We start from the raw sequence: 13780 nt of genomic DNA, 5'->3' as shown, positions 1-13780 counted from the left end.
CCCCCCCCCCCCCCCCCCCCCAAAAAAAAAAAAAGGCTGAGATTCAGCGTCTCAAATGTATAGCCTCAATCTATTTAAGGAGAGAAAAGTGCAATTTATAAATAGAAAAAATGGAAAAGCATTTATATTAAAAGAGTTATTAATTCTGTGTTCTTATCCAGCAGATATACAGATACACTTTTGCTTTATTTATTTTTTTAAACATCTATGTTTAAATAGTATTGCCATAACTGTGTGCGTGTGTGGGGACATGTGACAGTATAGGGTACTGTGTACAAAAGCTCATGGTTTTCTGAACCAGTTAGGCAGATGGTAGGACAGGATGGTACCTGAGTGACTACCCCAGTTTTGTTTGCATGTATTGCTCTACATTAGTGGCTCCCAGCCTTTTTTTTTTTCCACGCCCCACTTCTGGGAGCAGAGTGTGGTGCCAGTGGCCCAGGGATCGGGGAGCTCCCAGCACACAGCGTGGCGCATCTTTTCTGTGCGGTGCCACTGGCATTGCCCCTGTGACCCCCATTTGGGTTGTAACCTGCAGTTGGGAACTGCTGCTCTACATACACATGATGCTCGTAAGCTACTGAAGAGTTGTGAGTCTAGTTTCCGGGTAGTTTGAGATCATAGTCACGAGTAGCAGTTACCATTTTGTTTTTGCCCAAAAAGGTAAATGTTGATGGCTTTTTGAGAAGGTCATTGGTTTTGTATATTTTAACTAATTCTGAACTGAAGTTTTCACTTCTTTGAAGCAGTCTGAGACCACAAGTGCTTAGTGTTTGATTATGTTTGAAGACTGTTTGATTTAGAGTTTTACTTTTGTGCTCAGTTTTTCTACCTGTTTTGTATTTGTATAAATGTGATTCAGAAGTTAGCTTTTCCTTATTTATCCTTTGTGGAGTATCTGTCGGTTTAGATCCTACTGTAGATGAGCATGTGCCATTCATGCAAGAGCAGTCTTTTGCATATCTGTGCCTCTTAAGGCTATACAGATTTACTGTGCCTCCTTCTGCATAGATGCCACTCACAATCACCCTCCTGTCCCCTCCCCCCCAATCTCCCCTGCCCTTTTTGTTGCATCAGCCTATGGACAAAAATGGTATACAGCTGGTTCTTATCTGTTGAATAATCCTTTTCATAATTTGGACCCACTGCTTTCCATAAAGCAGGAACATGAATATATGAAAAAAACACAAAAAAAAGATTATAATTTTTCACTGATCTACAACATTTTGAATGAAACCCACCTAACTGGACTAAATATTGATGAGATGGGACTTTACCTGTACAGGCATCCTTGTAGTAAAGAGGTATTTATTGTGACTACCTCTCAGTGGAGCTGAGTCCATATACCGAATTAAGATTTGATCTGTCTTATTCTATGCAGGAATACACAGATTTTAAGCAGTCTTTAGATTCTGCGGAGATGAGAACAATGATCCAGAACTGTTCAGATACTTGATTTTTGGGTTTGGCTTTCAAAATTAAAAGCAACTTCTGTTTAGGTTGACCAGAAATCAGGGTTTTTTATTTTTCTAAGTGAGATGAGAAATTTTTCAGTTGCTTATATCAAGTGAAATATAACCCACAACCTTTTAACCGGCAACATTTAAAATTTCAGAACTTTTAATAGCCATGAAAATGTTAGCCTAGTGGTTTGGTAACCTGGCCAAGATGCAGGTTTAGTTTCTTCCTCCTTTAAAGCACTGAACCTTTTTGTGTAAGCAGAGTGTCATTGCAGCATGGGTTATAACCCAGGTAGATGTCCCTCTCCCAAAATGTGTCCAACTGTCATTTTTTCCTTTTTTCATTCAGTAAGTATTTAAAAACTCCACGCAAAATGAACAGAAGCATCACAAATATTGAGTATGCCCCAACTCAAAATGATACCCTAAAACCCTTCCCAGCTTTGTATCCTCCTAGCAGATGAGAAGATCTGGATTCAGTCTACTAAGGAAGGAGTGGGAATCTGGCCCAGGTTGCTTGAACCCTGAATAAATTCTTGAAGCATTTACTGAGTGTGGTAACAGGTTGCTTCCACCATCCTTTTCCCTGGCCGTTGTTTTCTGCCTGAAACAGTCTGGCAAATTCAACTGAAATTCTGAATAGTTATGGGGGCAAATTTACTATTTAGAATTTAAAAATATTCTGGCCCTATCAGATTCTTAGCAGGGGAAAAATAAAAAATAAAAACACCAGCTGCAAGACAAATGAGGTAGTCTGTTGAGCCAAAAAGACTTGACAATAAACTGTCGGCACCCTCTGCATCCAAGTAGCATACATGATGCCACAGACATAGTTGGTATCAAAACCTGTGCCAAGACTTGTTACTAAATCCCAAGACTACATGGGAGAGAACATTCCAGCGCCTGAGACACAGACTTCAGGTATATCTCAGTGTGAGACCTCGTGATAAGTAGGCTTGCCTACAACTTTGAAGGTTCCCAAGTAGCAACCCTGCCTCTTGTACTGATTCAGACCATCACCTGTGATCATCAGTACAGATCTTACTGGTGCAGTAAGAGTATGCCCCAGTCAGTACAGCTGGAACTATTTTAATAACTGCCATGCTGAAGATGTTGTCTCCATCTCTAAAGGAAGCCTGTCCCTCTCCATCACCATGGTATATATTTTTATCACCTCAAGAAGAGTCTTTTCTCCTTGGAGATCTGTGACTGGCACTGCTGATAAGTCTGCCAGTAAAATCCCAGTAAGAAAAGTACTTGACAAATTTCCATAATCTCCAGAAAGACCTTCGTTCATCAGCACTGGCAATATGATTTTTTTCAGCCCGCACCATCCAAACCAGCTCCAAAATGGAATTTTCAGACAACAGATTGGCAGAAATACCAAAGGCTGATCAACCAGAGTGCAAACCAATTAGACGGTCCATCAGAAACTAACACTGACCAAAGCTACAATACATTTACAAACTGCCTAATTGAAATAGTCAAACTCTGTGTACCTAGAGGCTTTAAGCCATTATGTGCCATGCTGGGGCAAGCAGTACAAGCAGCTCTTTAACCTCACCAAGCAATGCAATGACTCTGCATTGTAAAAACTACAGAACTACATCTATTTGGGTCTTCAGTTAGCAGCTGATTGTTGTCGTCTCTTGCAATAGAGGCAAGAGATGACAACAGTCAACTGCTAACTGAAGACCAAATAGATGGAGGCTTAAGAGGCTTAAAAGTTGTAAACCATTTGTACATGAAACCCATAAGCTCCTGGTAGAGATTGGGGATGCTGAACCAAACCTAGGGGCAGCAACGAAATGGGCTGGCCACTGGGAAAGGTCAGACCCATTCTTACAGTATTTTGTACTGGCACCAAATGATTCCCCCAAGGGCATGACCTTCACAGAGAAGTGTGGGTCAAACTGAACAAACTGAGATCTGGATATAGATGTTTCAAAACAACACTTTACAAGATGAGCATCGTGGACAGTCCTCCGTGAGAATGTGGTATAAACAGCACAGCACTTAATTGAAAGCTGCAGTCTTTACAAATGTCCAGACAGCTGGAATCACATTGAGCAGTAATACCGGACAGTGGCTCATAGATTTGGAAGTTGGTATCTGATGCCATATGAAAGAGAGGAAGTTCTAACAGGAGACCCAAGTGGCCCCTGAAACATGTTATCTCCTTGTTCTCCCAGCGGTGGCCCCTTTTGATCAGCAAGGGATTTCATATGCCACTGCAGGGGATGGATTTCATGGAGCCTTGACCAACTTTTAGGCAACAGAAGCTTTCTTACCAGAGAACAGAGTCTGGTCTCTTCTCCAAAAGAGCAATACAGGATAATTTGGACCTAGGTGAAGCTTCAGAATCAAAGATCCTTACTATAGGCTATACTTGAGATGGGCTGGATTGCCTCCCATCCATATTGGCATGTCATGTTGTAGTAAAGTCACACTTGGTCGTCTTTTATCTGACAGTATTCAGACTCCTTGAGGGCCTCCTACAAAGTTATGAACCTGTTTTTCTGCAAAGAATCTTGATAAGACTTTCTTGAAATCCCTAGATCTTCTGTTCAAGCTGTTATAAGGGAATACATCAAACAAGATGGCCTTCCTTGTATCTACCTTTGCTTGTAGTCAGCCAGCTCCAAACATGTGACTGAACCTTGTTATATGTAATTTCAGAGGCAAGCCAGGGTTTTGAAACAGCAGCTGATGCTTCTTATTCACAGGATTGAGAGAAGATGCTGCTTGTTGGTTACCTACAGTGGGATGATGCATACTTGAAAAAAGGGTGCCTGGTTTCCCTACAGGAACCAGTTCTTCAATACCTTGTGTATTCCAAACCTGTTCTCATCCCCATTGTTAAAATCCTCAATAATATAAGCTTTGAATTGTGAGGAAAATGATGTGGAGGCATAACTATCCCACCTTTTGTATGGAAGCAGAGGCACAGGATGGGTGCCTTAACCCAGTGGACAGTGCTGTTTAGATTACTGTTTTGCACGTATGAGGCACATGCACATCCTACAGTGGGGCTCCTACTGACTGGAACATTTTGAATTGCAGCCACTGTAGAGTAAGTAACTGTTTATAAATATTAAAGTTTTTGGTGTAATTTTTATATACAAGACCTCTGCATATGTAACAGTAGCTAGTAAGTAAGATAAGGCTACTACCCAATGGAATTACTTACAATAGAAGTCTGGCAGTGCTGAAGGTCTTTGATTCATTTTTTGCCGACTACAAATATATGGTTTTTGCAGATGTGGATAATTAGTTATAGGTAAAATAGAGAACTGTGAATTAGGAGTGAGGCCAGTTTCTTTAAATGATTGTTTTGAAAGTGTTCTGCAAATTTTTGCTGCAAATAACCTGTGAAGGTTCAACATCATGTACAGACTATCTCCAATTAACAAGATATTTCAGACCTATTTTTTTTGTAAAACTCATCACTTTACATTTGGAGTTTAAAATAGTTAGGCTGAAGTGTCCTTTATGCATAGATAAAGAGCTGTTATCACGTTCAGGTTGTTAATTATTTGTAAATCTTTATGGACCATTTTAGACTTACGTTTGGCTATTTTGAAATGCCAAAGTTGCTGTTTACTACTAAAGCCAAGAAATTACAGTAAAGCTTCCTTCAGCTGTCCTACTGCTGCTTGCTTGGATATTAGGGTTTTTTATTTTCTAATGAATGGAATGTGTATACGTGTGTGTGTGCATGCGCGCACACGTATAGATGCACAATTCTTCAAATACTAAGTAATTATAGGATAGTGAAGAGCTTTATTACCAGGCACAGAAAAGAATGTAAATGTTTTCCTTCTTTTTTTTTGCATTTATAGAACTTATTGTAGAACAGATATAATTAGATAATATAACTTCTTAGGCCTCTATCCTACAATTAACTCTGCATGGGTTTGCCAAGGGTCTGCCTATTTAGAATCAAAGACAAGGCTAGGGGTTTCGTCTAAAAAGTTATCTGTACAACAACTACAACTGAAAGTTTTCATTATTTTACTAAGTGTCTTATGAAACAAATTTGTTTTTTCCAGCTTGCAGTTTTAAAAGATTTATTATTTATTAAATATTCTGAATTTAATGTTTAACATTTAATGGACACAAACTGTGAAACTTTGCTTTTGCTTTCTTATGCTGCATGAAGAGAAGATCCTAATGTGCAATGTAACCTAACGTTGTTGTAGGAACCTTAATTTTTGTATTTTTTTTTTTTACTCTGAAAAATATGACATTGCAGCTTTCACATTCTTTGCAAACATTCGTTAGTACAATGTGAGTGAGTAAAAGACAGAATGGAAAGAAGGAGGATAGAAATTTGCAACCCCACTAGAAAGCAGCTGTGATTGGAGATTCCTTATTTAGAAGAATTGACAGACGTGTCACCAGAACAGATCCACAAAGTTAGAACAGATCATTTGCAGTGACTGAAAGGGATATGGATGCTAAAAGGGATCCATTTTGAAATGGAAATGGATCTACTGACTTTCTTAGTCCTTCATGTTGGGAAAAGACTACACACCAGGATTCCACTTGGAACTATTAAAGTAACTGCCATGCTGAAGCTGTTGAAAAAGTAGAAGCTCAAGTAATGTTTAACAAGTCTTCCAGTCTTTAGAAAAGGGGAGAAAGATAATATGAGGATTAATAGATGGCTCAGGGATTGATTTTGAGACATGGAAGGTTTTTGAGACATTGAACTATTGTGAGGCTTTTATTGAGGTATAATACTTTTTTTGATGGGGCCCCACCTAGGTACCTGGGGAAATAGTTTTCTGGGATCAAGGCTGTCCTGCCTGATAAGAGCTATAAACTAAGAAATGAGGGGAGATGTTTTGGAGGGACTTAAAGTATTTACATGTCAGGTTTTAATATACAGGAAAGGGAAAACATGATAAATGAGCATACGCCAATGGGTAAAGAAGTTTTAATGCATAAAAGTACGTATGGACAGCAAGGAGCAACAAAATACTGATGAGAACAGCACCCAGATGATTCAGTTAGTGGAAAAACTGCAGCTGCTACTAAACTTGAGTATGGTTGATAAGAAACTACTGAAATGTTTTCATAGAAAGTAGGGCTGGAAGGGACCTCGGAAGATCTTCGAGTCCAGTCCCCAGCCCTGTTCGTATGCTAATGCCAAGAATCTGGTCAACAAAATGGAAGAACTTGAATTACTGATCACGGTGTTACAGGGATAAGAGAACCATGTTGAAATATCAGTCATGGCTAAAACATGTATTAAAGGGATAGATAGAAGTAAAGGTGAAGGTGCTAGGACAGTATTCTACAGTAGTAGATGTGATAGATTGTTTAAAGGCAGGGAGATATAGAATTGCATTGATAAAACAATGTTTGGGTTAAAAACACTTTAGGGAACATTGGTAAAAGAAGGCTTACTAATAGTGCCAAGGTTCTGCTTTTAACCTGTAGAGAATATGACTTGGATGAGGGTAGACATCTCAATAATGCTGTTGGAGAGAGCAATACAGTAAAACCCCTGTTGTCCGGCATTCTGCAAGCTGGAATACTCTTATTAACTGGACGCGGGGGGAGGAAGATTGCACACGGTGGCTATCGCCACTGTTGTGTGCACGGGGCGTACAGTGTCAATTAAAAACGAGCAGGAATCTTATCAGAGGATAAGGCACAACACCGCATTTATTGGAACATGAAACGTAAAAAGAACAAAGAACAGTAAGGTTATCTGCTTCACTCATTTTCATGCATATTCATTCATTCCTACAAAAGAAACGAGCACACATGCACACAGTCTTGCAAAGGTTAAGGTGTTACCAAGTTCTAAAGTTGCTCCAGGTCAGTCTGGTGGCCAGCCGGACTTACCACAAGGGATGGAATCAGGTCTTGTTGGACGTGCCTAAAACTCCTCCTTGCAGGTGGAAAAGACCCAGAGCCTTGTGTTTGTGTTCACTCTTTATAGTGATAACTGTTCATACAAGCCTGTGGATTCCACTGAGTCAGATGCGAAGGTCATCCTCCTTTGTCCTCTTGGCAGGCTGGGATTGGTAGGACATGATCTTCTGGCTTTGTGGTCTGCAGTCTTCAGGGGGGGTCGTTGCTTGCAGTCTTCAGCTGTTGGGGTGAAGCATGATCTAGTATTTGGTAATCCTTAACTGCTGACTTGACGTTGCTGTAACCTTTAACTGTTAAACAACAGAAGGCTATTTTCGCTATACCACCACCTACCACCCTGTGCTGCCGCTGCTCCCCATGCGGCTGTTGCCACCCCGTCTCCCAGCTTCCCATTATCTGCCTCAGATAACTGGAATTTTTACATAACCAGCACGTAGCATTCCCCACTCATGCTGGATAACAGGGATTTTACTATACCATCAGGGCTTTAACTTCCTAAGTACTGACTAGGGAAAAAAAGGGTACTAATGTTAGTAGGGCCCGGATATTCTGGACCATCTGAGCTTTATTCATCAAATAATCACTGAGCCAACAGAAGGCAATGCCATTTTAGATTTGGTTTGAAAATAATGAAGATGTTTTGGATCATATTTGAGGTAATTTAAATTAAATGTAAGGATAAATAAAAATATACCCTTGGGAAATCTTAAGGTCAGAAGGAAGAAATTAGTGGGTCAATTTCCTAGTCATCTTGGATGCTCATTTCTAATTTAAAAAGTGTGGGGAATAAGCTGGAAGCAGTAGTATGCGCACACAATTATGATCTAATTGAGTTAACTGAGACATGTTCAGATAATTTAGATGACCGGGGATATTGATATCAATGCTTTTTTACTTTTCACAAAAAGTCATTTGTCAGATGATGAATGTGATTAGTGTTGAGGAAAATGGGGAAGGAGAGGGTAGGCACTGTGCCAAGAGCAGGGGGGGAAAAAAAAGTTAAAGATATCTTAGATGAGATGCATGTTTTTAAAGCAGCTGCCTGGTAAGATTCATTCTCAGATACTCAAGGAATTGGTTGATGTAGAACCATTGTAGAACCATTAGTTATTATCTTTGATAACTCCTGAAGGTTAGGTAAGGTCACAGAAGACTAGAAAAGGACAAATGTAGTATACATCTTAAAAAAGGGTGGGAGGGGGGCAGAGAGTTAGACACTATTCATTACAACTTTGACACATTGAAAGATCCTGGAGCATATTGTAAAACAATTCCTTTATAAGTACCTAGAGGATAACAAGTTGATAAGTAAGAGCCAACATGGAATTGTCAAGGCACATAATTTCTAACCAGCCTAATTTACTTCTGTGACAGGGTAACAGGCCTTGTGGATAGGGGGCGCAGTGGATGTGATATGCCTCGACTTTACTAAGGCTTTTGATATTATCTGCCACGATCTTCTAATATGTAAGCTAAGGAAATATGCTGTAGATGAAACTACTATAAGGTGGGTGCATAAATGGTTGAATTAAGCGTGTTCTAAAGAGTAGAGTTCCATCAGCAGCTCAATATCAGAGCAGGAGGTGGCATCAAGTGGGTGCTTGCAAGAGCCTGTTTTAGGTCTGTTACTATTTTTTTATCTTCATTTAGTTGTTTGAAATAAGGACAAAGTACTGCTCCTAAGGAACAATTGAATGGACAAATATGACTGCAGCATTATAAAAAGAAATCTGGGGTTATAATGGATCTCAAGCTGAATGTGAGTCAACAATGTAAAATTGTTGCTAAAATATTATTTATGAGGATGTATAGGAAAGGTGAGAAGAGTTTTTGGATTCTTTAACCTAGAAAAGAAAAGTTGGGGGCTGGGATCAGAAAGCATATGTAAAATATCAAAAGGGGATTGTTCAAATTGCTCGTCAATTTGTTCTTTGTGTTCACAGAGGACAGGACAAGAAATAATGGGCTTATGTTGCAACAAGAGAGATTTGGGGTAGATATTACAAAAAAAATTCTATTCTGAAGGCAGTTGAGCATTGGAACGGATCATCAAGAAGCTGTGGAATTACATGTTATACAATTACAGGTTAGACAAACTTTTGTCTAGGGTGGTTTAGACAGATGCTCCTTTCCTGGGCAGTAGATTTGGACTACATAACTTCTCAGTATCTGTTTTTGATAAAAGTATCTTGATATCAAAAGGGTAAACTCCTGATAAACTGGGACTTAGTTATTGAAATCAGCTACAGTGAGGAGCTTAGAGATATAAATGTGGAGACTGGACTTTCTTCAGATCAAAGATGCTTACATTGTGGAATCTGTAGTCAAAGCAAGAGGGGGAAAAAACTTGAATGAAAAAAGTGGGGAGGGGGACACAGCCAAACTGCATGAATAAGTGCTTAGAGCAAGTTATTAAGAAGAGTCAGAGAGCCTAAAATGGGCAGGCAAAATACAGCCTACAGGCCAAATCTGGCCCACCAGGCACTGTAATCCAGGCTGCAGCACCCACCAACTAATTGTAACCCTCCCACCTTCCCCAGCCCTTCCGCCCAGAAGGGTTGGAGTGAGGCACCCACATATATACACCCCCTGCCAATGTATCCTGTTGTGCCTCACTTCCACCCTTGTGGGTGGAAGGGCCTGGCCCGACCAGCAGCAGCTTCTGGGCGGGGCTGCAGCCGCCAGGGGACCTGCTTGGCTTCCTCAGTGTCCTGCTTGCTAAGGGCAGCTGGTGAGGAAGTGGTGGGGCAGGGGGAGCTGGGGCTGGCAGCAATGCAGAGCCTACACCCAGGGGAGCAGTGGCAGCACAGAGCTTTGGGTGAGCGAGGTTTAAATGTGAAAAATGGTGTGGGGACACTCCAAATACTCTCCTCCCCATGGTGCACAGCCCTGCCAGGGGCAGTGCAGCAGCAGCAGGCAATGGCACTTGGGGCACTTGTGCCTGGTGGAGGCTCTGCCACCAGGCAGCGCATGGCTCTGGCCAGTGCTGCACATTGTGATGATGAGCACAGCCCCACTGGGCTACCTCTATTGCCAGGGCTCCATACCACGCATGCACACCTTCCTCACTTACACGCCACTGTGGGGAAGGTCCATGCACAAGGGCTTCCCTCCACTTCTGGTGGAGTCCCGGGACCTGCACAGTGGGGAGCAGTGCAGGCAGCCAGCTCCAGCACGTGGAACTTCTTCCTGGTTGTACACGAATGTGGAAGCTGCATGTGCATGGTTGGAGCCCTGGTGATGGGTCGCCCGGGGGGCTGTGCTCGTTACCACAAAGTGCAATGCTGGGCAGCTCCTGTGCCTGGCACCGGCACTCCAGGTGCCTCTTCCTGCTGCTGCTGCTGCTGCTGCTGCTGCCGCCACCTGTAGGGCTGTGCGCCATGGGGGAAGAGTGGGGGGGGGTCCCCTACATCCCTGCACCTTCCCTCACTGCCCACAAACACCACACCCTGCCCCCACAACCCCCACATATATGCCCCCAACACAGCCACATATCCCCACACCCCACCATACACCCCCATACGCATCATACACGCACAAATCCCCACACTCCACCATACACGCACAAACCCCCATACATACCTCCCTCACACCCCACCACACACATACCTAACCACACCCTCCCCACACAATATATAAGACTAAGAATTTATTTTTGAGTTGTTATGCAATCACCTCTATATATGCAAACACAAATCAGAACAAAATTATTTTTTGTAATGAGATTAAAATTTGTTATAGTAGACGTTTGACTTTTAGTGTATGATCTGTTTTTTCTGGTTCTAAGATGGCAACCCCCTCCTCCCAAAAGGAGTATTTCCAGAAGGGAAGGGGTAGGGACTTTCGGTGGCAAAGGTCAGGGGTTAGGGGCAGGATTTTTGGTCCTAAGATGGCAACCAGGGGGCAGGATTACCTATGCTGCCATCAAAAGCTCACCAAATCACATTGTGGCCCTGCAGCTGAAATGATTGCCTGCCCCTGGCCTAAAAAGAATGAAAAAAAGATTAGTCAGCAAAAATATGTATGCTTTTGGATATCAAAAAGGGAACAATAGACTGAACATGTTCATAGATTGTAAGCGACTGGAACAGACCTTGCAAGATCATCAGGTTTAGCCCCCCCTGCACTAGGCAGGAAAGACAACTGGTGTCAGGTGACCCCAGCAAGGTGACTGTCCAGTCTCCTCTTGAAGCTTCCCAGGGTAGGTGATTGCACCACCTCTGGAGGGAGTCTGTTCCACAATCTGGATACCCTAACTGTGAAGTTTTTTTTTTTCTAGCGTTAAGCCTGAAACGGTCTTCCAGGAGCTTGTGGCCATTATTCCTGGTTTTCCTCAACGGTGACCTGGTGAACAGTTGTTTGCTGAGCCCTTGATGTACTTCCCTAGTGGTAGCACTAAGCTGCTACCAAGTCCTGTCTCAGCTTTCTCTCTCTTAGGCTGAAGAGGCCCAAATCCCTCAGCCTTTCCTCATATGGCTTGACCTGCAAGTCTCTGATTTATATGGGTGGCCCTTCTCTGGACTCGAGCTTTTCCACGTCCTTGTTGAAGTGCGGCGCCCAGAACTGGACGCAGTACTCCAGCTGCGGTCTCACCAATGCTAAGAAAACCAAGGAAGTGATTCTTCTGCTTTAGCTTGAGATGCATCGGTCGATGCATGCCAGGGTATTGCTTGCCCTGCTGGCTACAGCATCACACTGACGGCTAATGTTCATACTGTGGCCTATTACCCCTAGGTCCCTTTCAGTTGTAGTGCTAGTCAGTCTGGTGCTACCAAGCCTGTAAGTATGTTGGGGGTTGTTTGTCCCCAGATGGAGCACTTTACACTTTGCAATGCTGAACTTCATCTGGTTCTGATCTGCCCAACTTGCCAGTCTGTCTAGGTCCACCTGTATCTGCAGCCTATCTTCAAGTGTGACCACACTTCCTCATAACTTGGTGTCATCCACGAATTTGACCAGTGACTTCTTCACCTGAACATCCAAATCATTGATAAAGATATTGGAAAGCACTGGACCAAGCCCCTGAGGGACACCACTAGTCACTTCTTGCCAGGACAACACAGATCTGTTCATTAGAAATGAGTCCTACCCTGCAGCCAACTTTCAGCCCACCTGACTGTTGAGCAGTTAAGCCCACAGTCCTTCAATTTTCCCCTGAGAACATGATGGGATACCAGATCAAAGGTCTTTTGGAAGTCTGGGTATACACTGTAAACCTCCTCTCTCATATCCAGTTGGTGCGTTACCTGGCCATAGAAGGAGACAAGATCAGTAAGGCAGAACCTGCCTGCGATGAAGCTATGCTGGCTGTCATTCAGAATCCTACCTTCTGCAAGCGTAGTGCACATGGACTCCTTGATAAATTTTCCCTGGGATAGAAGTTAGGCTAACTGGTCTATAGTTGCCCGGGTCCTCTCTCCTCTGCTTCTTGAAGATGGGTACAATATTGGCCCTCTTCCGGGACCTACCCTGAGTGCCACAAGTTTTGGAAGAGTTTTGCCAGAGGTCCTGCGATGACTTCAGCTGGCTCCTTCAGCACACTTGGATGAGGTTCATCCGGTCCTGCTGACTTATAAATGTCTTAACGTTCCTAACTGATCATACACCAGCTGAATGTCAACAGTAGGAAGGCGGGCATTCCCACCATGCCCATTCTGAACCTCATCTAGTATGGTTTTCCCCCTAGTCTGGTGCAAAGCAGTCATTCAGGAGTTCAGTTTTCTCCTACATGTTGGCAACCGGCTGTCCCGAGTTAAGCAATGGCCCCACGCTTCCATTTGTTTTCTTTCTGTTCCCTACTAGCTAAAGAAGGGCTTGTTATTGTCCTTGATGTTTGTAGCTAGTTTAAATTCAGTCTTTGCCTTAGCCTTACTAATCTGCTCCCTGCAGGTGCAAGCCATTGTTGTATAGTCCTCCTTGCATACTGTCCCAAGCTTCCATTGTTTGTATGCTGCCTCCTTTTTCAAGAGGACCGTGATATCCCTATTAAGGCAGGAGGGCTTACCAGCCCTTCTGCTACCTTTCCTCCACATGGGAATAGACTTCTTTTGGGTGTTGAGGATCGTATCCTTGAGGAACGACCACTTTTCATGCACTCCATTTATGTTCGGTCCCTGGTCCCACAGCACTTCCCCTACTGTTGCCCTGAGCCTGGTGAAATTTGCATTTTTGAAGTCCAAAGTTTCAACCGTGCTAGCTGACTTTCCTGCCTTGTAACGGATATTGAACGTGGTGGTTTCGTGCTCACTGTTGCCCAGGCTGCTCTCTAATCAAGTTGCTCACCAGATCGTCTCCTTTGGCCAAGACGAAGTCTAGGAGAGTGTTACCTCTGGTTGGCCTATGTACTTCCTAAGTCAGGTAGAGCTTTTCAGTACAGGTCAGGAAGCAACGTGACTGATCCGACTTAGCTGAGTGTTCTTCCTAAGAGAAGT

The 13780-nt window shown here is 42.9% G+C and overlaps 1 protein-coding gene across 1 annotated transcript in view; it reads left to right on the top strand.

Moving 5' to 3' along the window:
- Positions 1–13780, top strand: part of EPC2 (enhancer of polycomb homolog 2) — a 109842-nt gene that overhangs the window by 70492 nt on the left and 25570 nt on the right. The window lies entirely within an intron of this gene.

This window comes from Gavialis gangeticus, unplaced genomic scaffold (assembly GCF_001723915.1).
Source record: "Gavialis gangeticus isolate Ggan-Ray unplaced genomic scaffold, GavGan_comp1, whole genome shotgun sequence".
NCBI lineage: Eukaryota > Metazoa > Chordata > Crocodylia > Gavialidae > Gavialis > Gavialis gangeticus.
Note: the sequence above shows the minus strand (reverse complement) of the source record. Positions and strands in the feature narration are given on the sequence as shown.